This window comes from Dysidea avara, chromosome 12 (assembly GCF_963678975.1).
Source record: "Dysidea avara chromosome 12, odDysAvar1.4, whole genome shotgun sequence".
In the NCBI taxonomy this organism is placed as follows: domain Eukaryota; kingdom Metazoa; phylum Porifera; class Demospongiae; order Dictyoceratida; family Dysideidae; genus Dysidea; species Dysidea avara.
The window spans coordinates 15,861,728-15,889,163 of record NC_089283.1 but is presented as its reverse complement, the minus strand read 5'-3'; the positions used below and the strand labels follow the sequence as shown (position 1 = coordinate 15,889,163).

Genomic DNA, 27,436 nt, shown 5'->3' with positions numbered 1-27,436 from the left:
CTACATTTTGAGCGTTCGATTCGTGTTGAGTAAATATTGCAACTTCAGCCTAGCTGTAGGTTGAAGACCAAAAAAAAAAAAAAAAACTGAGTACTGACAATAGCTACCCCTCACCATAGATATACCCTCAGTTTCGTGCTGCATACTGCACTTACTAACAAATAGGCGTGGCTGAACATATGTTGGTAATGCGATAAGTGGGCGTGGCTCACGAAAGAGCTACGCGATAGCGTTTATAAGTTCCACGTCGTCAAACGAACAATTTCATTTCTCACGTGATCCAATCCGGGTCAGACCCGGATAAATTGTAAACCGGGTCAGACCCGGATGACCCGGAGAAAATGTGACCCGGATGACCCGACCCGGTTTCAACGCTGCACTCTACACTTGGATAAAAAGAAACTCAAGTCACATAAGTGAGTGCAAGTCTTGTGAGTGCATGGTATTTGTTATCAAGAGTAAATTTTATTATTAGTGTACTCTTGGTATTATGGAGGTCCAAGGGGTAGGGCATTGGCCTGGTGATGAAAGATTTCAGGTTTGATGTCTAGCCTGGAACTTATTACTACTGTTTTGTTTCTGTAAGCAAGAAACTTTACTCCATTTGCTCCAGCCACCCAGCTGTAAAACTGGGACAATATCGTATTTGTATATCATTCAGGGCAGGGGCGGTGGAGCAGGCCAAAGAGTGAGGGGGCCAGGCCAGCTGTAAGTTGAAGACCAAAAAAAAAAAAAAAAAAGGGTCACAGCCTACTGACAATAGCTGCTCTCCACCAATTACATCTCCTTATTTATAACTACACATACATAGCTAAGGAATTTGCTACACTGCTCTGAATACTGTGACTGCTCTATTAGAGTATCCAGATCCTGACTGTTCTATTAGAGTATCTCGATCTTTTCTTGCAAACGGTGTCCCAAAAAGTGGGGGGCCATGGCCCCCCTGCCCCCCCCGTTTCCACCGCCTATGATTCAGGGCACAACTGAAGAACAACATATACTGTCATCCCTGACTGCCAAACAAATTAAAAATAAGTCTAAGAAAAATAAGCAACCGTACAAAGGATTAAATTTAGCACTTTTTGTTAATCTTACCACCTCTTAATGCCTGTTTTACTGAGTAGTCATATCACAGTTGAAATGGTGAGCATGTACTTTAAAGGTCACACAAAGGCCTGCTGTTATTATCTTGTTAATGCAACTGAACTCTCCAAGAACACATTAACTTGCTATACTCACTGGACTCAAGCAGACAGCAAGTAGCTGGTGGAAGAGCTCAGAGTCTATGTTAGTGGCCACTATAGTGATGGTGAGTTGTGACATCCTTTATACATTGTATGATTGACATATAGAGAAAAGCTATTGTCTGGTGCCTACATCATACATACCTCTGTTAATTCATTTTCTTTTAACATGTGAGTTCTTTGAATTAGTTGGTAATTTTCTTGTAGTGGGTGATCATTTGGTTACTGAATGGTTTCATTAGTTGATATGAAACTAACACATTCTTTATACTGATTGTTACATTTTATACAGTGAAACATCACTTAGTGGCCATCTCATTAATAAGGCATAGAGGCCAGGTCCAGCAAGTCCAGGTAAATTTCCCATTATGTTACTATTGAGTAATAAGGTAATTTCATTAATAAGGCTACATTATAATAAGAAGGCCAGTGGCCACATACTGCAGAACCAAACTGGTAAAGTAACACAATATTTTCTTTATAGTAAAGGGCATGCTGAGCAGGCAGTCGATGTATCACTGCAAAAGTTGCTGCTCCTATGTTAGCTGTCAAAAGTCATACTTCATGCTATTAACAGCTATTATACCTCAAGTAATGCTAGAAAAATTGGTTTAATTATTCCTACCTTTCTCTGTGATGAACTCTACCATGGTGTATTTATGATGATCGTAAATTCCTGTTACAGCAACTAGCCCGGTGTTGGGTTTGTAGGTCCACCTCAAAATAGGGGCCACTTATCATTGGTTCCATACTTGGCCCTATTAATGAGGTTTTAATGTGCTCCTTTTCATGGTAATTAAAATGGGCTGTCCTACGGATTTGACATAAATAGTTTCAAAGTAAATCATAATGTTGTTTCTTCTCGAGTATATCCTAGTTAGTCAAACTGGAATTGTGAGAATGCCATGGTAATCTTAGTACTAAAATTGCTGAATGTAGAATAAATACAATGTTACATGGCGAAATCAGTACATAGCCTCCAGGTATTGATTTTGATGTATATATTACAGATCTCTGATCTGGCCAAATTATATGTCAAGCTATAGCTATCTAGCATAGAATGTACCAGTTTCTCATTATCACTGCTTCTTGCAAGCAAGCTCTCCAAACTGGGTATAGTTGAGAAGTTAGTTGAGGCTCACACTGGAGCTGTACTGGCACTGTACTGGCACAAGATGGTGTGGAGACTATATTGCTGTAGTTTCTGGTGTGTGCACATGTATTTGTGTATTCCATGTGATATTTATATATTCTTTGTGACATTCTTGCGGTTTGTGTCTTTTGTGTAAAGTTCCAGTCAAGTGGTTACTGGTTATACCCATCAAAAGTGAAAGCCAATACTTTTAGTTGCATTTTGTGAGACCAGTTGGTTTTTATAATTGTGTGGGTATGTTGCATGTTTGTATGGTTTATAGTACATACTGCAGACTCACATTGAGACTGGTTGAACTATCATACAGCACAGTTCCCCCTCTCCCCAAAATGAAGGTTGCCTGCCAAAATGATGCGCTATATAATAAATATATCATATGCAACACAAAGCACCTTTACAGTAGTGCATCTAATGTCAAATCCAGGGTTAACAACAAGAAAGCACAGAAGACTGAACATTGAAGTTTTTTTTGCAAACCAAAACCTTTATTTTGGTCTGCTTTGCTGCCTGACTGCCAGCTTGATTACAATAACAAGGCTAGAGGCCAGCACATAGCCACCATTTAACACCACAACAAATTCAAGGTTTTCTGTTAGTGTCTGCATTCTGTGCTTAACCTTTCATTTTATCTCCAATTACATGGTTATCTTCTTCGTGCAAGGAAACCTTACTGAAGAATTAATTTTCTGCAGCGACACTTACCTTAGAAGAGCATTAGATGCCACTAAATTATTTGAAGCATTTATGCTACTGAAAACAAAGCATAACAATCATACCCTTAGGTGATCAGAACACGGTGGCCACGCCCTTAAACGATTGGAGCATAGCAACCAGACCCTCAATAGTTTAGCCTTAATCAACTCAGTTTTACTGTTGATAATACAACATGGCAACCATGCCCCTTACTATATACTTGTTTGATAAATATACAGTAAACCCTTAGTCTCATTTCGTTCATCTGAATCGGAAAGACTGTTGTATTAGAGTATATTGAGTACAGGTGTATGTTCTATTAGAGCTTGCAACAGAGCTCTGAGTAGAATATAACGGTCAGTCATCAGCCATTTTCTGACCAAGTGATGCTGTTGACCAATCGCCGAGCAAAGGTTTCATAACTGTAATTGTTGTTTATTAGCATTTATAACATGTACATACTATGATGGCTATTATTATCATCATTGCATCGTTGCTTTCATTATCAATGCCATTCAATTGTTGTGTGAGGTCTTCATCTCTGTTGGACTGACTCAATACACATGCATAAGCTATCTCATGTTTATCTCAATTATTGATTCTCTGTTACAATTTGCGTGGTGAAGAAGTGGGCACTACACAAGCAATGCTTCCCATAAGTAGAAGAGAAAGAGTATACTATGTTTATGAAAACAGAAGTTTTCTTGCGATAAGTTGCACAAAGCCATATAATAAAAACTCTGAAGTCTGTAACAAAAACTCTGATTTCCCTGAAACTCTAGGGCATGTAATATCAGTCTATGGTCGTATGTTGACGAAAGTCTGGAGTCTCAACTATGAGAATGAGATACAGCATGGCAATATTAATGTGTTTCATATATATACTATTTCCGGACACTGCATGCTATTCTTTGGATTAATGCATTTTCATGATCTCCATAGCCACCTAATCGATGTATGAACATCGAAATGTCACTGAAATGCTGCATGGGATATACTAGCACTCCTGCTTATAATTGAAGAAAATTCAAATCTGTGTATATAGTGCATTTGTCTTTCAAGCAGATTGTCCTACAGTGTGCATTAACATGTGTGTTTATTAAATTTCTGCATTGTGTGTTGCCATATTGTTTAATGCATCTTGTTCCTGCCTAATATAAGACTACAGAGCAAATGTACATGTACATGTATTTTATCCACAGCAAACAACCGTTAGTACTTGAACCAATTACCAACAGCAGCTCTAAAATCGTTAATGAAGTAGACTAATAAAAGTCTACTGACTTATAACTACAGTCAGCATGTAAACGAAAGGTTCTATAGTCTCAGATGGCAGATGTAAACCTACTGCTAATCAGGAAATCATATTTTCAATTTGACACAATAGCAGGATCTTACAGCAACGTATAGGTGATGCAAATACCTAACATGGGCATGTGCAACACTGTTACATTTTTTATTAACTTTGCACCTACTGCTTATCTGCCTTTTAAGTAAGGGTATTTACTTTTAAGCAGTACTTCAAATCATTCCTAAATGAAGATGCCACTAAACTCTCCAACAAAATATTTAAATTAAAAAGCTTGTCTATAATTTACTACCTGATATGAAGTTCTTAACTCACTTTGTGAGAAAATCACCCATAACGTCACACATGAAATAATTAGAATTTTAATGTTTAGGTGATGCTGTTTAGTGCAGGGTCCAGTTTTAAAAATATTTCAATTGTAATTCAAGGAATTGAGAATTGATATCATTAACAAGTGGATTTGTGCCAAGAAGCTTATTACTTAATCATTGAATATTTTGTGTCGATTTTCTAAAATTCAGTGACAAATTTCTTTTTTAAGTTATAAAGCACTGTAACTTAGCCACTGTTTTGTAAGATAGGAAAAGGATAAATCTACTTTTCTCTTAGCTAAATACTTGGGTACTATGTACTCATGCATACATGCAATTGCATTGAATACACATTAAAATGATTATGACTCTTTCATCAAATCCTCAAATTCATCACTTATCTAATTTTGTTTTCACTGTACTTAGTTACATAGTTCAAAGTAAAACTGTAGTATCTATTTCAAAGTATATATAGAGGTTTGTATGAAATAGTGTTTTATTGTAAGTTACAGATGTTTTCCACATCTGAAGCGGCTGTTCATTAATGCCACAGCAATATATGTGATACCAGAGTGAGCAAACATTACAAGCAAGCCATACTTCTTGTTGCACTTTCAATGTTTAGAAGGTGGAACCACTAAACCCAAAGTTGCAAGTCCAGCTACTTACAACAAGAACAGGTATATACATATATACTGCGATGGATATCCCATTATACATGCCATTATAACCAAAGAAGTATACATGTTATGACGATCATCTTGATGAAGATGATCTTAATTTAGCTCTCATAATTTTATTTTGGTACATAGACATCTGTACAGGTGAACCCTGTATTATTGATAGTCGGAACTTCTACAATAGCTTAAATACATACAGTGCTCCCATTATTCAAACCTCAATTATCTGAACACTTGGATAAACGACTGCTCTATTAGAGTATTTTGTCCAATATGGATGTTTTAATATGGATGTTGACTGACTGACTGACTGACTGACTAACTGATTCCTTCAGACAAGCATAACTCAATATTGGCTAAGGCTACTGACTTGATTTTTTCACTATTCAAGGTTGTAGGTGTATTGCATTCTTCATTGACTTACCAGTGTCCTCCTTTGCGTCCCATTCATCTTGCTGACAGTGCAAGGTGTTGATTCGGAGGTAGTGCGAGATGGCTTCCTTTCGCAATGGAAATCATCCATATTTCCATAGTAGCTATTTTAATTGCAGAGACACTTTTCGAACAGATCTTGATTCATAATGCTGTGTCACAGGCTGACAATGCAGCGTAATAGATACTTCACTTTTCAGACAACAATTTATAGCTGGACCATTCCTTCTTTTGATGCGATATGCAATATAGAAATTTTAAATTTGAGTAGGGACCACATGCAGTAGAAAGAAAAGGTAATGAAACAAGGGTAGTTGCTTATACATGTAACCATACTAGTGTAAATTTATCCCTACTTTAGTTGTTTCAGGGTAGCTTTAGCTATAACCATGACTAAAGTAGGGATAAATTTTCACTAGTATGGTTACATGTGTAGGCAACCTCTTGTTTCGTTGCTTTCTCTTTCCACTGTGGTCCCTACTCAAATTTAAAATTGCTAATTTTTCCATCTACTTGTGTTAATTACTGTATGGATGCTGGCTACCAGCACACCTTCAAGATATGGGAGTACTAGTGTTCGGCAATCAACACATAATAGAATGGCTCAGAGTTATATAGTGCAACTTATGGAGATGGATTGCTTGAATAAAATCAATTTGTGGATGATAGAGGGAACTCTGTTCTAGGCACCATGAACAAGCTCTGCACTACCAACCACCTTTTGAAAAATAGGTTAATACTACTTCTATTAAGCTGGGTAATGCAAACGAGAAGCTAGACCCTAAGGAGATTTGAATGAAGATGCAGTCAATTTATTTTTATGCTAAACAGTTAGGCACAGAGGCAAACTCGCTATTACAGCAAACTTGTTTAGCTCAATAATTGGAGCCAAAACACAGTTTAAAACAGCAGCACTCAAAAAAGATTGTCAACTCTCTGCTAGGTTGTTTACTGTATGGCAGTCAAGAGAATCAGCTTTTAAATTAGAAATACTTTAAAGCCCCCACAAAAGTTGTCCTGTACTTTCTCCATTGATGATCTGGCTTAAGCCTACCAAATCCTTGCATTATAGGTAATGAGTCAAGTCTGATCTGCTGTTTGTAATATCAAGACGTTTTGAAATATGAGGACAACAATCTGATGCCATTTTTGGTTCCTGATTTGTTTGCAGATGTTAAGAGGCTAGACATTGTATTGGATCTTTATTCTTCAAACAATAGGTTCATAAGGCTGGGGGAGGTTCCAGAAGATGTGTGTTAAATAACACAATTACCTAGAACTGGTCTACCTTTAGAGTAACAATAATACTAAAGAAGAGAAATATCTTTGCTACGTATATTTCTCCAAACACAAAAATAATGTAGATGTTAACCACAAGGTAATTTATAGCTAGCTACCACTTATCGTAACAGAGATCTTTCAATGAACAAAGTTATAGCACTGAATTGATAGCAGAAATTGAAGCTTGGAACCATGAAGCAACTGATACTACACTGTTAATTCCTGCTGCTCATGCTACAAGATATGGTCCACTAAATATGGACACTGATGTTCTAGTTTAGTAATTGCCCTAGCAAACAATTTGGGTTTGACAGAGGAATGGGAGTTTAAAGATTTAGCCTTATATATCTCTACATAAATAATTATAATTGCATCAAAACTAGGTTATGAAAAGGCAAATGCTTTGCCTTTCTTCCATCCATTTGACGCTATATCAGCATTTGCTAGTGGGAGATGGGATATTCGAAATGTTAAATTTAACATTTGGCTTACCTTTATAGTGCTCCTAATAGTGATCGTGCTCTGAATGATGAGATGCTTACAAAGATGTAATATGTTGTTTTGCTTTACTTAATAAATATTAAAACATCTGAAGCCAAACAATGTAATGGAGCATGCCAAACCTCTTTGTCAACTGTACATGTGTAGTTATAAATATTTCACCCACAAAAAAAAGCATTACCTCAACATGTAACACATGCAAGAAGGGTTGAACAGTACAGGTTGGCTCAGAAGCATTTGCATAGCCTTGGCAAGACCTTTTGAAGTTGCAACAAAACATAAGAAGCAATCCATATTCAGACAGTTTCCATCCCTATTCTATTCAGGAAGAAACATAACTTTTTGTTACGTAAATTCAATGCTTGTCCCCAGGTACCCATATGCAGGTATGATATATCACTTCATAAACTGCATCCATTGTAGCAAACAATTTATGTAAATTAATGTACGTGTGTACTGATCTATCATTTTTGAAATGATACTGCCCTATCAATGGTATAATGATTTATTTTTAGTGTGTAACAATCCACTAAATTAAATTATATTTGGGTAGTACCCATCCTGCAATGATTCAGAATGCCTTACTCTACATCTCCACCAAATTCCATGCTTTTATCACAAAGTGAACGTTCCTCTTTATTTTTGAGGCTTAACCACTGCACTATATCTGTAGTGCATTTACCATACATGTTTTATCACCATTAATTTTGATTGTAACATTAGCTATTTTTTTCTGAGAGTTGAATTCTTGTGAGCTCCATTTACCTTTTGTGTGCCCATGCAGAAGAGAGTATGTGCTACTTAAATACATTCCCATAATAGTAGAATGTCTTATGTGAGCTTCAAAATGTGAAATGCAAAACTAGAAGCTCACTGGTTTCACTAGGAAACAAATTGTATTTCATAAAGTAGTGTACTTTGTTTTGTAAAGTTTAGTGTGAAATCAATGTATTTTTGTGCATATAATATTTACAATAATCATAGCAGTGTTGCCACAGTGACATTAGATTATGTAATCTGCTAGTGGTTCCAAGTGGATTTGTTCATTTGAATCCATGACCTCATCATCCATAACATGTATTTCTTAGTGCTTTTACTATAATAATTATATAAGGCTCCATGGGAAGTTGGTACAACACAGGAAGTTACAGTGGAATAAATGTATGGCTGTCTGTGAGCAAGAGAACAACAGAATTTGGGTAATAGTTTCACATGTGACAGCTTAAGGCTGTGGACACAAAGTAATATAATATGTAATATTATTATAATTACTTTATTTTTTGGGTAATATGTAACTGTAACTAAATAGTTCTGTAGCAAGCAATATCATACAGTACAATAGTAACTGTGCAGTGACCAGGCACGTAAAAGATGTTGCTTTCAGCATGCAGACATGATCTGAGACATTACTATACATATTACTAGCCAAAAAATAGCTATAGATTTATTGTATATGAATGTCAAAACTGTTGTAATCAAATACTCTCTAATAATAAATACACTATATTACATACACATGTCTATGTAGCTAGTCACATTATATATATGGCAAAAACTTTTACAACATAATTATATAGTGACTGGATTTGCAAAAGGATACCCTTTTTACACATAGAATTGGACCCATTTTTTTTACTTTAAAGCTTCATAACTTTAAATCAAGCTAAAGTATCAGACTGCATTTTGAAACTAAGAACAAGTTAATCAGTATAAAGAGACAAATATCATTTTGTTTGCTGATCATGTAAAATGTGTGGAAAAGGTACCTTTTTGCAAATCCAGTCATGCCCAAAAGTAGTGAAACAAGAGATGAAGCAATGGTAGCTATTACAGCATAGCTCATTATCCCCTGCATGAGAACAACTTTGCACTAGATAGGTACAATGAAATCTGCCATTGCGAGAGCCATTGTTTTCAACTTTCAATTACCAGTGTAAATGTTATGTAGGGAGAACTTGGTTGACCAATTCTATATCCACTATCCAAAGCAGTGGCAAGTATGGTCTACAGCTACTTTTGGTTACTACTCAATAGTGGCTGGCATATAGAAAACATAGCCGAAAACTGCTTAAAAGAATATATAGAGTTTTTAGTAGAAAGTATGTATTAGAAGGACATCTGAAACTTGTTCTCTGGCATTCATTATAATTCTGCCCATCGTTACTAGTTACCCCATCACCACTTGTCGATGCACTATTGAGTTTAAAATAATAAGACTAAGCTATGGACTCACACTAAGCTTTTAATGGATTTTCAGTAAAATGATAGCTATGAGTACTAGTGGTGCTATGTTCATTACAAGTACCTTGAACATTTATAATAGAGTGATCGTATTTTTCAGTCACCACTTTTTAGTTCTTGTAGCACTGCCTGTCTCTTTTATGTTTGCACTATTTGTTCACTTCAATATGCAAGCCCCAACATAAAGCCAGTAGTTTCTGTGCTTGTTCATTTTTATTGTCTTCTAACAACTGTGGAATATCCTAACTCCAGATTGGATGACCCAGGTCACAAGAGTCATGTTTATTCTAGTATCAAGCAAGTCTCATCCACTTTGTAACTTATATCGAATCATTTGTGATAGTGAACTATTAATTTCATTGACAAAGCATTCTTGACAATTGATTTTGAGGACAAAATTAATCTAATCAGCTTAGTTCCAGGGGTGATTAATAATTATATTATAGCGGCTTGTGAATAGTAAAGATATATATGAAACAATAAAAACTGTAATGTGAGATTAGTCAAGCTGGAGCTTAAGAGAAGTTCTCCGGCAATCATGTACAATCATAGGTGGCAGAATGAGGGAGGGGGGCTCAAGACCCCTTGATGTGATGAAGCCTCCCTCAGAGTGATATCTTGCTGAAATCATCCTTCTTGGAGTGGGCTGAAAACTGTGATAAAATTGTTATGCTCTAATATAGAATACTCAGTCAAAGTGCTTCATAAACCATGTTACTATCAGTAAAAAACTCCTGCAGTGGGAATCAAACCACTGTCCTCTTACTTTGAAAGTTGGTATCTTATGACTGTACCAGGTGTTTCCAATGTCTCAAGGCTACTTATATACAGTAAATGGTGTTTGATTAACCCATGGCCAGCTAAAAACTTTGCCAAGAGGTTTAATGCAAATAAAAAGTTGGTACTTTGGTTGAAATGTTTCAAATTATATTTAAATATGGTGAACTGTGAGACACCATGAAAGCTAGAATGATTAGACAGTCCTCCAGACCTCCTGCTGCCAGAGATTCTATACTCTGGTCATCCCCCTGGTCTCACATCAATTGCTTCCTCCATCACTGTGTGCAATCCCTTTAAAAGTTTGGCATAACACATTTAGCCTGTAGGAAAATTATATGGAACTGCTCCCACTTGTCAGTTGTTGATTTGTACTGACAAGCTGAAAGTGAGATATGTTTTAGTGTTTGATATACATAACTGCATGCATGCATGATAATTTTAGCTATAACATTGACTACAACCAACCTTGTAGTTAAAACGTAGCTCATGCTCTCCAGACCTCTAAATTCTTAAGTGGCTGTCTGGGTCAGTGGGACATACACAAGCCAGTTGTGTGATCAAAACATTAAATTTTTATAATGCACTTTATAGTGATATTGTATACTTAATTACTGTAACTGTACATGTAACTTTAGCCACCTTTTTCAGAAAGAACTAAGCATTTTAAAATTTACAAATTTTTATGATGATACATGTATATTTAACCCATTGTAAACAATACTTTATGCAAATCCGGTCACATAATTATTATCTAATCCAAAACAGCCAAGCTGTAAAAAAGAGTGCAGCCCTCAGAAAGGCTATGGTGAAAAAAGATGTGAAATCCAAGGTGGCGGCCTAGAAATGGCTGTGATGGTAGGTTAATGGTAAAAATTTTAATAACGACAATTCAGGTGAATTTTGAGCCAAGACCAAGCGGCACCAAATTCACCTGAATTGTTGTTATTAAAATTGTTACCATTAACTTACCATCACAGCCATTTCTTGGCTGCCACCTTGGATTTCACATCTTTTCCACCATAGCCTTTCTGAGGGCCACACTCTTTTTTTTACAGCTTGGCTGTTTTGGATTAGATTTCACTTCTTTTTGTATTTGTATACCCCAAAACTGGCCTATGGCCAGCTTTAGGGCTTTTAACCTATCTTTTTTTTACCACAGGAAGAAGAGAAGATGAAGCAGGGTGATTTCTTTGTAGCTGAACTCTCTACAAGGTAATCCTTCTAGCTGATCTCTCTACCGGATGACTTGTTTGTAGCTGAACTCTCTACAAGGTAACATCTTCTAGCTGATCTTTCTACAGGGTGATTTGTTTTGTAGCTGAATTTACTACAGGGTGATTTGTTTGCAGCTGAACTCTCTTACATGGTGGTTTCTTTGTAGCTGAACTCTCTACAAGGTGACTTCTTCTAGCTGATCTCTCTACAGGATGACTTGTTTCTAACTGAACTCTCTACAGGGTGATCTGTTCATAGTGGAACTTTCTACTGGGTATTTGTTTGCAGCTGAACTCTCTACACGATGGTTTCTTTGTAACTGAACTCTCTACAAGGTAACTTCTTCTAGCTGATCTCTTTACAGGGCAATTTGTTTGTAGCTGAATTCTCTACAGGGTGATTTGTTTGTAGCTGATCTCTCTACACAATGGTTTCTTTGTAGCTGGACTCTCTATTAGGTACCTTCTTCTAGCTGATCTGACTACAGGGTGACTTGTTTGTAGCTGAACTCCCTACAGAATAATTTGCAATGTAATATAATTCTATAATGGAGTAAGTTATAAACGTAGCTGAATGCTCTATTTGGGTGACTGTTCTATTAGAGTATCTCGATCTCGCATATGCTACACGTAGTTGGCTTTGGAATCATAACTCAGTGGTTTGTAATCCACTTCTTCTGTACTACTGCAAGAGAGAGAAAAACCATCAGTTTTATTGATGAAAACACAGTAACAGTATAATTATATCTTCAGACACATGCTACCACAAATAGGGCAATATAAGCTCCACAAGTGGGCATGGCAAGGGTAACAAAAAAACAAAAACAGCATTACATACACACTCAATTAAAAAGACAAATTAATTATATTATACAAATACAACGTTCAAGTCTCCACACACTATTCCTGACAGTCCTTCGCCATAAATATCCTCCTAGAAGAAGAGATTGATATCGCTGCCACTGAGTCAAAGATCCGACTTTCTATGATAATTATTCCAGCTACACACTGATTTTCAGCTCACTGCTCTAAATGGTTTACCTGGTAGGCGTGAAAACTAATAGTTTTTTATTCATAAAAATCGATTGCATAATTTTGACACAGGTTGGGTTTTGTGTCATATTTCGGTGGCCTTTAACTGGATTCCTTTCAAACCACAAAAAGGCACTCCTATGATAGTTACTCCATCTACATAGTAATTTTCAGCTGATTCCTTCAAGTGGTTTACCCTGTGGGCGTGACAGACCTTCGACCTAATTTTATGCAAATAATCGGTCATAACTCCATGAATGTTCATCGGATTCCTACCAAACTTGGTACTGAGATTCGCCTTAATGAGCCCTTTACGTGTGCCAAACTTTAGCCCGATTGGAGCACGAATCCGTGTTTTATTGCGGATTTTGCAAAGTGTGCGAAAAGAAGTAGAAGAAAAAAACGAAGAAAAAACCCAAACTTTGGCCGCTCGTATCTCGGAAATGGCTAAAGCGATTGTCTTCAAATTTGGAATATGGACTCCCCTACCTAGTCGGCATTTCTGTAGCAACTTTGGTTTCAATCGGATAAGGAATCACGGAGCTACAAAGGTGTGAAAATCGCATTTACTTTCTTCCTGTAAATATACTAGGTGTGGTGCGCCGGATTCTTGGGCCGCACGACACACTACACTACCGTGTGTCTTGATAATGAACCTCAATGAGTCTATACTATTTCCGTTTGTGCATGAAATTACCAGTTTTAACATGTAAATTTACACATTCTGATGTATTTTAATCCTGGTTAAGCACTTGTGCATGTGTTACATGCATAGCATACACATAGCATACATATATGCAGCAGAAATGTGTAGGACTGAACTGCTATACACTGTGTCATGAGTTCAGCTTGATGGTTTACACAGCAGAGTACTGTGTCAGAAATGCTTACTAATGTAGCCCCCTAAAATGAATATTATGGTGATAGTTGATTTTGTATGTATGACAAGTATATTGTGATAATGTGATCTAATCCAAAACAGCCAAGCTGTAAAAAAAGTGTGCGGCCCTCAGAAAGGCTATGGTGAAAAAAGATGTGAAATCCAAGGTGGCGGCCAAGAAATGGCTGTGATGGTAGGTTAATGGTAAAATTTTTAATAAAGACAATTCAGGTGAATTTTTGTGCCGCTTCACAAAATTTACCTAAATTGTCATTATTAAAATTTTTACCATTAACCTACCATCACAGCCATTTCTTGGCCGCCACCTTGGATTTCACATCTTTTTTCACCATAGCCTTTCTGAGGGCCGCACACTTTTTTTACAGCTTGGCTGTTTTGGATTAGATTTCATTTCTTTTTGTATTTGTATACCAGCTTTGGGACTTTTTTAACCTACGTTTTTTTCTTTACTACAGGAAGAAGAAAAGATGAAGTAGATGTACTTTAAATATTTTATCAGTAAATGTACAAATTATATATTATACTGTATAATACATATTTGACCACATTTGCGAAAAGGGGTCTTCCACACACATCCAATTTGCCAACTTTGACAATTGATAACTTCAGATTGGAAAGAGCTATTGCCTTGATAATTGGGCAGTGGTGAGCACCACTATAGCTGAATACATGGTGAAATTTTCAGGTTAATATGTTACTTGAACACTGAGTTATGGTCTCCAACGTTTACAGAATTGGATGTGTGTGGAAGACCCCTTTTCACAAATCCGGTCACATATATTGATTACAGAAATCTCCATGGTGGTTTCTTTGTAACTGAACACTCTACAAGGTGACTTCTTCTAATTGCTCTCTCTACAGGGTGAATTGTTTGTAGCTGAACGATCTACAAGGTAACTTCTTCTAGCTGATCTCTCTACAGGGTGATGTGTTTGTAGCTGAATTTTGTATAGGTGATTTGTTTGCAGCTGAGCTCTTTACAGAATGGTTTCTTTGTAGCTGAACTCTCTAAAAGGTAACTTCTTCTAACTGATCTTTCTACAGGGCAATTTGTTTCTGGCAGAATTTTCTACAGGGTGATTTCTTTGCAGCTGAACTCTCTACATGGTGGTTTCTTTGTAGCTGAACTCTCTACAAGGTAATTTCTTCTAGCTGATCTCTCTACAGGGAGATTTGTTCGTAGTTGAATTCTGTACAGGTGATTTGTTTGCAGCTGAGCTCTTTACAAAATGGTTTCTTTGTAGCTGAACTTTCTCCAAGGTAACTTCTTCTAACTGATCTTTCTACAGGGTGATTTGTTTGTAACTTAACTATCTACAAGGTAATTTCTTCTTGCTGATCTCTCTACAGGGTGATTTGTTTGTAGCTGAATTCTGTACAAGTAATTTGTTTGCAGCTGAGCTCTTTACAGAATGGTTTCTTTGTAGCTGAACTCTCTACAGGGTGATTTGTTTGTAGCTGAAATCCCTACAAGGTAACTTCTTCTAGCTGATCTCTCTACAGGGTGATTTGTTTGTAGCTGAACTCTCTACAGGTGATTTGTTTGTAGCTGAACTCTCTACAAGGTGATACTTCTAGGTGATCTCTCTACAGGATTCCTTGTTTCTAACTGAACTCTCAACAGGGTGATCTGTTCATAGCTGAACTTTCTACTGGATGATTTGTTTGCAGTTGAACTCTCTAAATGGTGGTTTCTTTGTAGCTGAACTCTCTACAATGTGACTTCTTCTAGCTGAACTCTCTACAAGGTGACTTGTTTCTAGCTGATCTCTCTACAGGGTGACTTGTTTCTAGCTGAACTCTCTACAGGTGATTTGTTTCTAGCTGAACTCTCTACATGGTGGTTTCGTTGTAGCTGAACTCTCTACAAGGTAACTTCTTCTAGCTGATCTTTTTACACTGCATATATGTTTGTAGCTGAGTTCTCTACAGGGTGATTTGTTTGCAGCTGACTCTCTACATGGGAGTTTCATTGTAGCTGAACTCTCTACAATGTGACTTCTTCTAGCTGAACTCTCTACAGGGTGACTTATTTCTAGCTGAACTCTCTACAGGTGATTTGTTTGCAGCTGAACTCTCTACATGGTGGTTTCTTTGTAGCTGAACTCTCTACAAGGTAACTTCTTCTAGCCGATCTTTCTACAAGGTGATTGAGTTTTTTGCAGCTGAACTCTTTACATGGTGGTTGCTTTGTAGCTGAACTCTCTAAAAGGTGACTTCTTCTAGCTGAACTCTCTACAGGATGATTTGTTTGCAGCTGAACTCTCTACGTGGTAGTTTCTTTGTAGCTGAACTCTCTACAATGTGACTTCTTCTAGCTGAACTCTCTACAGGGTGACTTGTTTTTAGCTGATCTCTCTACAGGGTGACTTGTTTCTAGCTGAACTCTCTACAGGTGATTTGTTTGCAGCTGAATTCTCTACATGGTGGTTTCTTTGTAGCTGAACTCTCTACAAGGTAACTTCTTCTAGCTGATCTTTGTACAGGGTGATTTGTTCGTAGCTGAATTCTCTACAGGGTGATTTATTTGCAGCTTAACTCTCTACAAGGTGACTTCTTCTAGCTGAACTCTCTACAGAGTGATTGATTTTTTTTGCAGCTGAACTCTCTACATGGTGGTTTCTTTGTAACTTAACTCTCTACAGGGTGATTTGTTTGTAGCTGAACTCTCTACAGGGTGATCTGTTCATAGCTGAACTCCCTATAAGGTAACTTCTTCTAGCTAATCTTTCTACAGGGCGATTTGTTTGTAGCTGAGTTCTCTACAGGGTGATTTGTTTGCAGCTGAACTCTACAAGGTAGTTTCTTTGTAGCTCTACAATGTGACTTCTTCTAGTTGAACTCTCTACAAGGTGACTTGTTTCTAGCTGATCTCTCTACAGGGTGACTTGTTTCTAGCTGAACTCTCTACAGGTGATTTGTTTGCAGCTGAACTCTCTACATGGTTTATTTCTTTGTAACTGAACTCCCTGCAAGGTGACTTCTTCTAGCTGATCTCTCTACAGGGAGATTTGTTTGTAGCTTAACTCTCTACAGGTGATTTGTTTGCAGCTGAACTCTCTACATGATGGTTTCTTTGTAGCTGAACTCTCTACAAGGTAATTTCTTCTAGCTGATCTCTCTACAGGCCGATTTGTTTGTAACTGAACTCTCTACATGATGGTTTCTTTGTAGCTGAACTCTCTACAAGGTAACTTCTTCTAGCTGATCTCTTTACAGGGTGAATTGTTTGTAGCTGAACAATCTACAAGGTAACTTCTTCTTACTTATCTCTCTACAGGGTGATTTGTTTGTAGCTGAACTTTCTACAAGGAAACCTCTTTTAACTGAGCTCTGTACAGGGTGAATTGTTTGTAGCTGAACTATCTACGTACAAGGTAACTTCTTTTAGCTGATCTCTCTACAGGATGATTTGTTTGTAGCTGAACTATCTACAAGGTAACTTCTTCTAGCTGATCTCTCTACAGAGTGATTTGTTTGTAGCTGGATTCTGTATAGGTGATTTGTTTGCAGCTGAGCTCTTTACAGAATGGTTTCTTTGTAGCTGAACTCTCTACAAGGTAACTTCTTCTAGCTGATGTATCTACAGGGTCACTAGTTTGTAGCTGAATTCTCTACATGGTGGTTTCTTTGTAACTGAACTATCTACAAGGTGACATCTTCTAGCTGATCTTTCAACAGGGTGATTTGTTTGTAACTGAACTCTCTACAAGAAAACTTCTTCTAACTGATGTCTGAACAGGGTGAATTGTTTGTAGCTGACCTCTCTACAGGGTGATTTGTTTGTAGCTGATCTCTATACAGGTTACTTATTTCTAACTGATCTCTTGAATTCTGTTCAGGGTGACTGCTCTATTAGGATGACTGCTCTATTAGAGTATCTCGATCTCGCACTTGCTACACCAAGTTGGATTTCGTGTTATAACTCCGTGGCTTTAAGTCTGATTCTTCTACACCATTGAAGAGCCTTTCTAAGATGATAACTCCATCTGTACAGCGATTTTCAAAGCACTACCCCAAGTAGTTTATCTGGTAGGCGTGGCAAGCATAATAATAATAATAATAATAAAATAAAAAAATTAAAAATTAGCTAATCTCGATTGCATAATTGTTACACACTGTTGATTTTTTTCGCTGTATCTTCCTGGTTTTTAGCTCGATTTCTTTCAAACCACAAAAGGTTTGAGGTTCAATAGTTAACCTATTCACCCACCGAGTTTCAGCTTCTTCCCATACGCGGTTTACCCTGTAGGCGTGACAACATATTGGTGTTATTTTTCGTGCATAATCGCTCATAACTCTTTGCCTGTTTATGGTATTCCAGCCAAAGTTGGTACCGAGATGCGCCTTTATACCCCCCTTCTGTGTGCCAAATTTCAAGGCAATCGGATAACGCGTTCGCGTTTTATAGCAGTTTTTGTAAGTGTGCGAAAAGAGGAAGAAAAATAAGAAGAAAAAAAACCAAGAAACTAATCCAATTTGTGAAGTCGCATATCTCAGGAATGCCTGAAGCGATTTCGCTCAAATTTGTAATGTGGAGTGCTGAAGGTGGAGGGAATCTACACAGCAAAATTTGTCTTGTTTCATCAAGGCAGCACAGAGCTACGAAGGTGCGAAAATTGCGTTTTCTTTCTTCCAGTCAATATACTCACGGGGTTGCGCGCCGGCTTCTTGGGCCGCACGACACACTACCGTGTGTCTTGATTTCTATGATATGAGCTTAGGTGGTTTTAAGTAAGCCAAGCATATAGTAATGTCTCCAAACAAGTATGAGATAATTGAGTATTTACTACCAGATATGGTGCATGAAATTTCCATGAAAACACCCATGAAAATATTTATGGTTTATCCCATGAATTTTAACGTTTCATGGGTACTGCACCCATGAAATCTCTGCAACGCCATGAAGTTACCATGATAATCTGATCAATAGATACATTTCATGGCTCATGAAACAAACCATGGTATAACATGAATCAACTTTCATGGTACATTTCATAGGGGAGATTTAACATTTCATGGAAAAATCATAGACATTTCATGGCATACGTCTCTGGTAGTGATTATTCTTAATACGAAAGTCAACACTTGTACTGAAGGGGAAGTGTCATATCTGTAGGGTATTTACCATGCATGTTTTATCACTATTGATTGGTTTTTAACATTGGCTATTTTTTTCTGTGAGTTGATTTCTTGTGAGTTTCATTTACCTTTTGTATGCCCATGCAGAAGAGAGTATTTACTAGTTAAATACATTCCCATATTTAGTAGAATGTCTTATGTGAGCTTCAAAATGTGAAATGCAAAACTAGAAACTCATTGGTTTTACTAGGAAACAAATTGTATTTCATATTAGCTTAAAAGTAGTGCACTTTGTTTTGTAAAGTTTAGTGTGAAATCAATGTATTTTTGTGCATATAATATTTACAATAATCATAGCAATGTTTCCACAGTGACATTAGATTATGTAATCTGCTAGTGGTTCCAAGCGGATTTGTTCAATTAATGACCTCATCATCCAGTTCCCCTATAACATGTATTTCTTAGTGCTTTTACTATATAAGGCTGCATGGGAAGTTGACACAACACAGGAAGCTACAGTGGAGTAATTGCATGGCTGCCTGTGTGGTCATGTAGGTGTTCAGTAGAGCAAATTATTGTTCTTGTGCTGAGTCATCAAGAATTACATAATATGAATGCTCAAAAATTCTGCTTTTACTCAGCCTGTTCTCATTGTGATATGAAAAATAACACCAAAAGTGACAATAGGGATGTGATAGTATGCATAATATTTATTTGTGCAGTGGGATTCATAATTATAAGGTTGATTGTGTAAACCATTCTGGTAGTTTCTGATCTCATATAAAAACAATGCTTTTATTTATGGAAGCCTATAGGTTCTTTTACAAAGGTCTTTGCACATTGCGCATTAATACACAACTTTGCACATACGTATATGACATCTTTGTGCATCTTAGCACATAAAGGTCTTTGCACATTTATTACTGAGACGAGTCTTTCTGTCACATGACTTTGCTAAATCATAATTGCATATTTGTTGTGCTATTTTGTTATGTTGTACCTCATTAGAAACCGTTTGTGGTAAATTAGTGTAAAAATCTTAAACATGGCCATTAGCAAGCTGAACCTATCCAATCCTGATAGCATAGGGATTCCGCTTTAGTTATACATGAATGTGCTGTACCACCCAAAATACCTTTATGTAAAATTACTGGTTCCTATATATCTAACTGTTTAAATTTGTCCCTTTATTACTTGGTAGAAGCTAACAGGTTATTCTTTCATGAGCGGATGTGGGGGACACTGAGTATTTGATGTATTTTCACTTACATCACAGACCGCATTTTCATCACAAATGTAGCTTATCCATGTAAAGCTGCCTTGGAGATTTCTTATTGTTTAGTCAATTGTTAGTGGTGTTGCTATAATTTTACTACATATTATGTCTGTGGCATGCATTTTGATTCTGTCTTACAATATTTAGCCATCACCCCTTCTCTTATTAATTTAGGACAATTGTTACTTTAATTTTGGTACCAAACAGACACTAGTTGTAGTCAGACACAACATGTACCTTCTAGGAAAATTGTCAGGATGTCCTGGTCTGTGTATTCATAGTCTGTGTACTGCTGTGACCAGGCACACCTAGTTTTCAAGGAAAATAGGATTAATGTACTTACCTTTTAAAAATTAAACTGTATGTATGAAAATTGTATGAGTACATATAGGCAAATCCTCTTGTAGGACAGGACTAGTACCTCACAGGAGTGGGTGAAGCCCACCACCCATTACGTGAGACATGCATGACAGTTGGAATTGTTAATAACAGATATATATATATATATACCACCTACAGTATGTAGCTCATAGGTTACAAGTGTGAGTTCAGTACGTAACGTATCTGAAAAATGCACAAGTGGCTCAGTGTCTTACTGGTTAGGCATGATGTGAGTCAACAGCACCCAAAGCCAATTTGAAAGTCGTTTTGCTTGTTTCCTTGCCTGACATACTTCTCCATCTGAGCAATCCTGATCACCAGGCATTAGTTCTTTACACTCTGTATCAGTAAGCAAACTAATACTAGTCAGAAGTTGCCAAACTATTGGTCATGTCCATACAACACTTACATAATTGGGCAAGCAACACTGTAAGTTAAAAGGGAAACATCTGTAACTTAAAGTGTTTTGATTGTAACTATCAATTGTAAATGAGAGGAAGTATAATACATAATAAAAACATTCTCTACAGACATTGACATAGTTGGTATAACAGTAGACTGATGCTCTCATGTAAAAAGCTGCTTAGACACCAAGACCAAGGGAACTAAGCGATTTAGTAACCCGAGGCTGTAGCGCCCCGAGCGCAGCAAGGGTACTAAGGGCCAGAGGGTTACCAAATTGCTTAGTTCCCATTGGTTGCGGTATCTAACTTATTTAGACGATGATTTAAAGTACATACCTTTGTAGCCAGAGCATGAGTGTGGGGTGAAAGAGCAATGCAGAACAGCAGAATGGTTTCTTCCTGAAGTTCTTACAGCACCCACAAAAATAATTATTCGACCGGTAACCAGAGTAATGGTTAGAGCTACAGTAGATACGTCGCTAAGTCTATACTATTTATCCAGAATTATCGGAGAAGAATTGTGTTACAGTATTGGTATTATCAAGTACTCCAGTGTACCTTTCATGTTATAAGTATTTTTCACATACAAAATTGCCTGAGGGGGGGTTACTAAATGAACATGTGTAGGTGATTAATGTCAGGTGACTACGTGATTTAGTAACCCCCTAAATGAGCTATACCATAGTCTAAAATTAACTAATAGTATGTATGGTATCTTGCCATATTAGATTACTAGTGATAATTTTCTTGGTACAGCATATAGTGTTAGATGATTGGATTAGAGAGGGGCTTTTCTGTGTATGCTTGGCTTCACCAGATGTTCATTCTTACATTACATACATGGTATATGTTTTCAGTATAGTTGGTATTTGTATGTGTACAATACTTATGAAAAGGCATCATTGACTTTCTACAGAAACAACTATTGTATGTACCATAAGAACATGATCTAATTATTTAACAGGAACTGCAGTGATGACCAATACATACAGTGGTGGGAGATGAGTACATGGACATCATAATTCTTGTAATTCCCTTTTTCTGTAGTATATACCACTTGACCACAGGGCAATATATGATACCGCCCTGTGGTTAGGGCGATATCATGATATAGCCCTGACCACAACTGCCTTTAATGAGCATCGGTTCCCTTTGATTCTTCATATAGAACTGCTTAAAGTTTGCATTGTGGGTTTGAGTTTAGTATGTTGGTTTAGTTAGGCTAGGCATTCGTTTGAAGGAAAAATAATTGAGTGGCCCAAGGGCCGCAGGCTTGGGAATATACGTATATCAGGCAAATCCCTCATGGCCATAGTGTAACTATTAAATATACATTATTATACTGGTATAAATATAGTCTCTTCCATTGCATGATCTTTATATTCTTATTCAGCACTTGGCTGTGCTTCTTTTAGTATATTTATGTTGACTGCCATACATGTATGTACATATGAACATATTTAAAGCTGTTTCCAAAACTGTTGTGAAGTGTGTTTTTGTATTTACGTACATTGTCATAGTTTCTCATTCTAACATGATGGATAACATGATGTTACTCTTGCTGGTACTCCCATTGGGTGCATTTAATGATAGTTATGGCTGTAAGTAATAAATATGTGTGAATCTTTTGCAGCTACAGTGTATGTGATGAATAGTTATGAAGAAATGGTGTATTATGTACATGCATCCCATTACATTCATCTAAGTGAGGTTGTAGGGGAATGTTTTGGTGAAAGAGCTGATAATGAATTCCTCAAAACAGCCATCCAATTATTTGTTCCAACCATCCTAACCTGGGAATATTTAAGTGACAAAATAGTCTGTGTAAGCACGATCAAGTCATTATTCTGGTCACACATTTATTTGTCTGATATACATCCCACACTGGCTTCCATTGGTCACACATGTCTTGATACTGTAACTTTGCTGGTTTATGGACACTTTGATTTATGATTGCCTGCAAATCTAAATGTCACACCTGAGCAAATCTCATATCGCTTGGCAGACACTAGAGCAGATATTTACTGTGATAGTACTAACAGGACAGTGACTGTAAGTTTGTCACATATACAGTATAACATACTAATACTATACTACACACAATATATTAGTAATTCATATTATGCATCCAAGTGAAGAACATTCTATCAGAATCTATGTAGATGTCACTAAAACTATTGTGTAGATGGTTTGAAATTTTTTTTTTATACTTTTGAATAATGAGAGGAAAAAGAAAGAGGCAACATCACCAAGTGTTTTGTGCCATGTTCACATGTGTGTATGCTGTATGTTACTTACTTGTGTATCCATCAGAATGACTATAGTAGAACTTCAGATGATATCAGTGACAAACATCAGTTAAGCTATGAGATCTCCACAAATTATCAGTACTATGAGTCTTGTGAAGTGTTGGTTTTCTATGATGATTTTGATGATCCTTTCCAGAATTTTGATATCACTACTACTGTAAAAGAGTGTCAACGTGAAGGTTAGTTATAACAAGAGTTCATAATAAAAGGTACTATTTTAACTCTTGGTTATAAGAGAGCTAATTGTAGTAAGATGTGAAGGAATGCTTAGTTCCATGGTATTGTTGAATTCCTGTAACCGACATTGCATTATGGCCACTGTTGGTATAATGCTTGCATGATCTTGATTGACCACGGCCACAGTGTGATATGGAATTATTATATTAAAAAGGAAGAAGGAAACTACCAATGAAATTCTAATATGTAGTACCACCAGCTACATTTAGTAAAATGTATCACTTGAAGAAATTAAAAAGACCACTCAAGTGCTACAAGTCAAAAGTAATAGAATATACTCTGAGTAAAATTTACTTGCAAACATTGAATTTGTAGCTTCCACAATGCTACTGTATGTCTGTTTGTTTGGCCTTATGCCTCATATTTGCAGCAATCTTTCTGTATTGCATTATATGTATATTCATATCATCATTGTAAAATGTGGGCAATATATGCATACATGAATTATTATGGTACATACAGTACTAAATATGTTTTGCTCTCTATAGTTCCCAGCATAGTCTTGTCAACCCCTTCAAACATGAGTATACAAGAAGGTTCAACATTTAACATATCATTTGAGTATTATGCTGTACCCCTACCAAACTCCACATGGTACATTAATGATGAGTTTTATGAGACAGTGACATCACATGGTACACACACTATAGTGTTCACTGATGTTACACTAAGTCAAAGAGGATGGTACCATAGTGTGGTAGAGAATGAGTTTGGAAGTTACAACTACACTACCTTTGTGGAGATTTTTGGTAATACTTTACTTGATTATACATAATATTATGCAATATTGTGTATACATGTTAATAATATACAAGTAACAACCAGCAGGGTACCAGCCCTATTTATAACTGTAGGATATTGTACAATTTTCATTGTAAAAGTACTCTAATATATAGAATAGTAGTTAAGTAGTAGTTGTTCCAATACAACAGTTGATGGGTGAAATTTCCCTCAGAATTGATTTCATGAGCTAAATTTCTTGTGGAATTATATACATCTATACCAAGTTTTAGTAAATTCTTGTACTTTCTGTGTAGAGAGTAAACCATGTGTGTTGTTATAAACATGATTAATATGATTATTTGCTTACTCACTACCCTGACTACCAAACATACTTACGTACACGTTCACATGCACACACACACACACATACACACACACACATGCAGTTACACAACATGCTCACATACACACATACACAAATGCACATGTATGCAACTTCACATACACACAGACATCACACTGCATGCTATACACATATATGCACATGTTCCATGTTTACATCACCTCAAATGGTCACTGCACCTGAATAGTGGCCTCCAGGAAGACAAAGGTAACTTCATGATACAACCATCGTAGCTGTTGCTGGTAGACAAAAGGCACGTCTCGGGCTGAAGTGACCATAAACAGTGAATAAATCAAGCCGGTAAGATTACCACAGTGTATTACCTTTGATGTGTAGTAACACTAGCCTTAGAAATAAATATCACTTGAACAAATTCCAAGAAAGAGACTACTGAAGTTTTGCAAGAAAAATATACTCTGAGTATTGTTATATTGATATACTTGTAAACAATGAATTTGTAGCTTCCACGTTACTTGTATGTTTGGCCTTATGTCTCATATTTGTACCATAGTTTTGTGGAAATTTATGGCAATATTTTATGTGATTAGTCACAATAATACAATGTTGTGTATTCATGTTAATAGTATACAAGTAACAACCAGTAGGGTACCAGCCCCATTTATCAAACAGTACGGTAGTACTGCTAAAGTAGGAACCCAGTACTTTGCTACAAGAAAGAACTTCCTGATGAAACCATCAAGCTTTTAATGAACTCACTGGTATCATATCATTTGTATTGTGCTTTGCCTGTGTGGGGCTCTTCCTTTCTTTGTTTCATTTAGAATGGTCTGACATACTTTAATATTCCTATATCGCTCATATAGTCTATTAAACAGCAAGTGTATAATCTTTGTATATATATTAATGAATGGGCTTTGATTATCCAAACTTTTGGATTATCTGAACATGTCTTGATTCCGATGAGGTTGAATATCAAGGGAGAACTGTAGTTGCTCAGAATAAGTTAATATGGCTGGTCACTACAGGTAGTTAGTTTACAATGACATTAATAAATAAAGACAGATGTTGACTGCATGCAAACTGTGACAACCATCATTTCATACCATGCACACAATATGCTTTGAAGGGAAGAGACGCAATTAGGCCAGAGTCAAATATGCATGCAGAAACATTTTAATCAGTGAAATGGTCTATTAGGGTATTTAACTCTAAGGGACTGTTCTAGAGTGTAGGAGGCATTTTTCTGTTGCAGTTTGCATTTTCTACTGACTGGGTGTATTAGAGAGTATTAATCTGTTTTCAGGTGTTAGTATTTTGAAATATCCACATAATACACTGGCATAACATGCTAATATTTTGCACATAATACACTAGCATATGCTGGCATAGCACTCTAGCCTATTTATTATGCTGGCATATTTGCTGCAGGCAGAGACACAATAGCTAATGAGATTTGTTTATTATTTGAAGTATACAGTTTGACCATAATGTTTAATGGTTGATTGAGTATATACCTGATTGTGATCTAGTGTGGTTTTGGCTCTCCACAGGTTCCTTCCAACTGACACTTGCTACAAGTTTATGTAGCTATTTATCCATCTACTCTTGTTACCTGATTTAATATCTGATCTTGTCTATAGTTAGGCCATCATTGTTATATTCCTTCAACCCGCATCTTTTTTTTATGTAGCCACACCAAATTTTAATTGCCATTATAGATCACATGAGTGCACTATTTCATGATAGCAGGAGGCACAGAGTGATCAAGTTTTAAGGTAAAGCATTATCTGTGCATGGAAACATAGCAGAAGGTTGGAAGTCCCTCCACTGTTGTTCAACAAGGTGCATGGTGTACAGCCCTGGCAACCTTCAAGATCAAGATACTCTAATAGAGCAGTCAGAGACTGAAATAACTAGAGTTAAGTGTATAATCAATAATCAATAACACCTCTCACCCGCATCATCTTTTGTTCTGTTGGGTGATGGGAAACAAGCAATATAATAATGATGGCCTTAAGTGTTCATGAATCTCCACAGGTTCTTTCCAAGTGACTTTGGCTGCAAATTTATGCACAGTAATTTGGAACATAAAAGTACTTCAGCTAAGACCTTCTACATCCCAAATAGACTGATTGGTTCAGCCATTTGACAACTACAGGTGTCTGGAAAAAAGATCATCTATGTTGATGTGTCACTGTATAGAGGTTGAGCACTTTGACCATAGTGGTGGGATAAACCAGCTAGTACCCCTACTAATCGAAGAAAGTTCTTTCATATTGTACCCTTTACATCATTAAAAGATGTCTCAAAACCATCATACATGCAGAGATTTGGACTACATGGACATGTTATTGCACTGTATACTAGACCTATCTGCTCGAAAACATTAGTTAATGGCATGTAAGGAGTTGCTACAGACAAAACAGACCATACCTGGATCAAACAGCAATAGCACAATGTTCACAGCAACTGTTTCCATCATTTGAGTGGCTGTGGAGATGTTGCAAATGCGTTGGCTTCTCAAAAACCAAAGAATAGCGGTGTCCGGAAATGGTAGTCAACGAAGCATGCTGACTTCAATGAGCCGTATCTTCCATAGCTGAGACTCCAAATTTTTATCAACACACCACCATAGACTGATGTTACATTCCCTAGAGTTTGGTGGAAATCGGAGCTGTAGTTACTGAGTTCAGGGCTACTGTCCAGATTGTTGATCGCTTTGTTTGGTTATTGATTGTTTTTCCGGACAGATATATTGGCTTTGTATTCCTAGCTACTTCAAAGGTTCGGGCTGAAATTTTATATTCAAAGTACTTTAGCTTAGACCTTTATACGCTTCAAATATTTAGACTGATCGGTTTATCCGTTTGGCAACTACAGGTGTCAGG

General features: G+C 36.8%; 2 protein-coding genes across 2 annotated transcripts in view; both read left to right on the top strand.

The window, feature by feature from the left end:
* Positions 1-27,436, top strand: part of LOC136241680 (roundabout homolog 1-like) — a 302,043-nt gene that overhangs the window by 231,587 nt on the left and 43,020 nt on the right. The gene's annotated exons all lie outside the window — the stretch shown is intronic.
* LOC136241684 (uncharacterized) overlaps positions 22,557-27,436 on the top strand; it is a 111,715-nt gene continuing 106,835 nt past the window's right edge. Inside the window, exons 1-5 of the mRNA XM_066032940.1 lie at positions 22,557-22,967; positions 23,229-23,403; positions 23,950-24,210; positions 24,775-24,887; positions 24,933-25,115. The gene's annotated coding sequence lies outside the window, so the exon portion shown is untranslated. The remainder of the gene's footprint in view (positions 22,968-23,228; positions 23,404-23,949; positions 24,211-24,774; positions 24,888-24,932; positions 25,116-27,436) is intronic.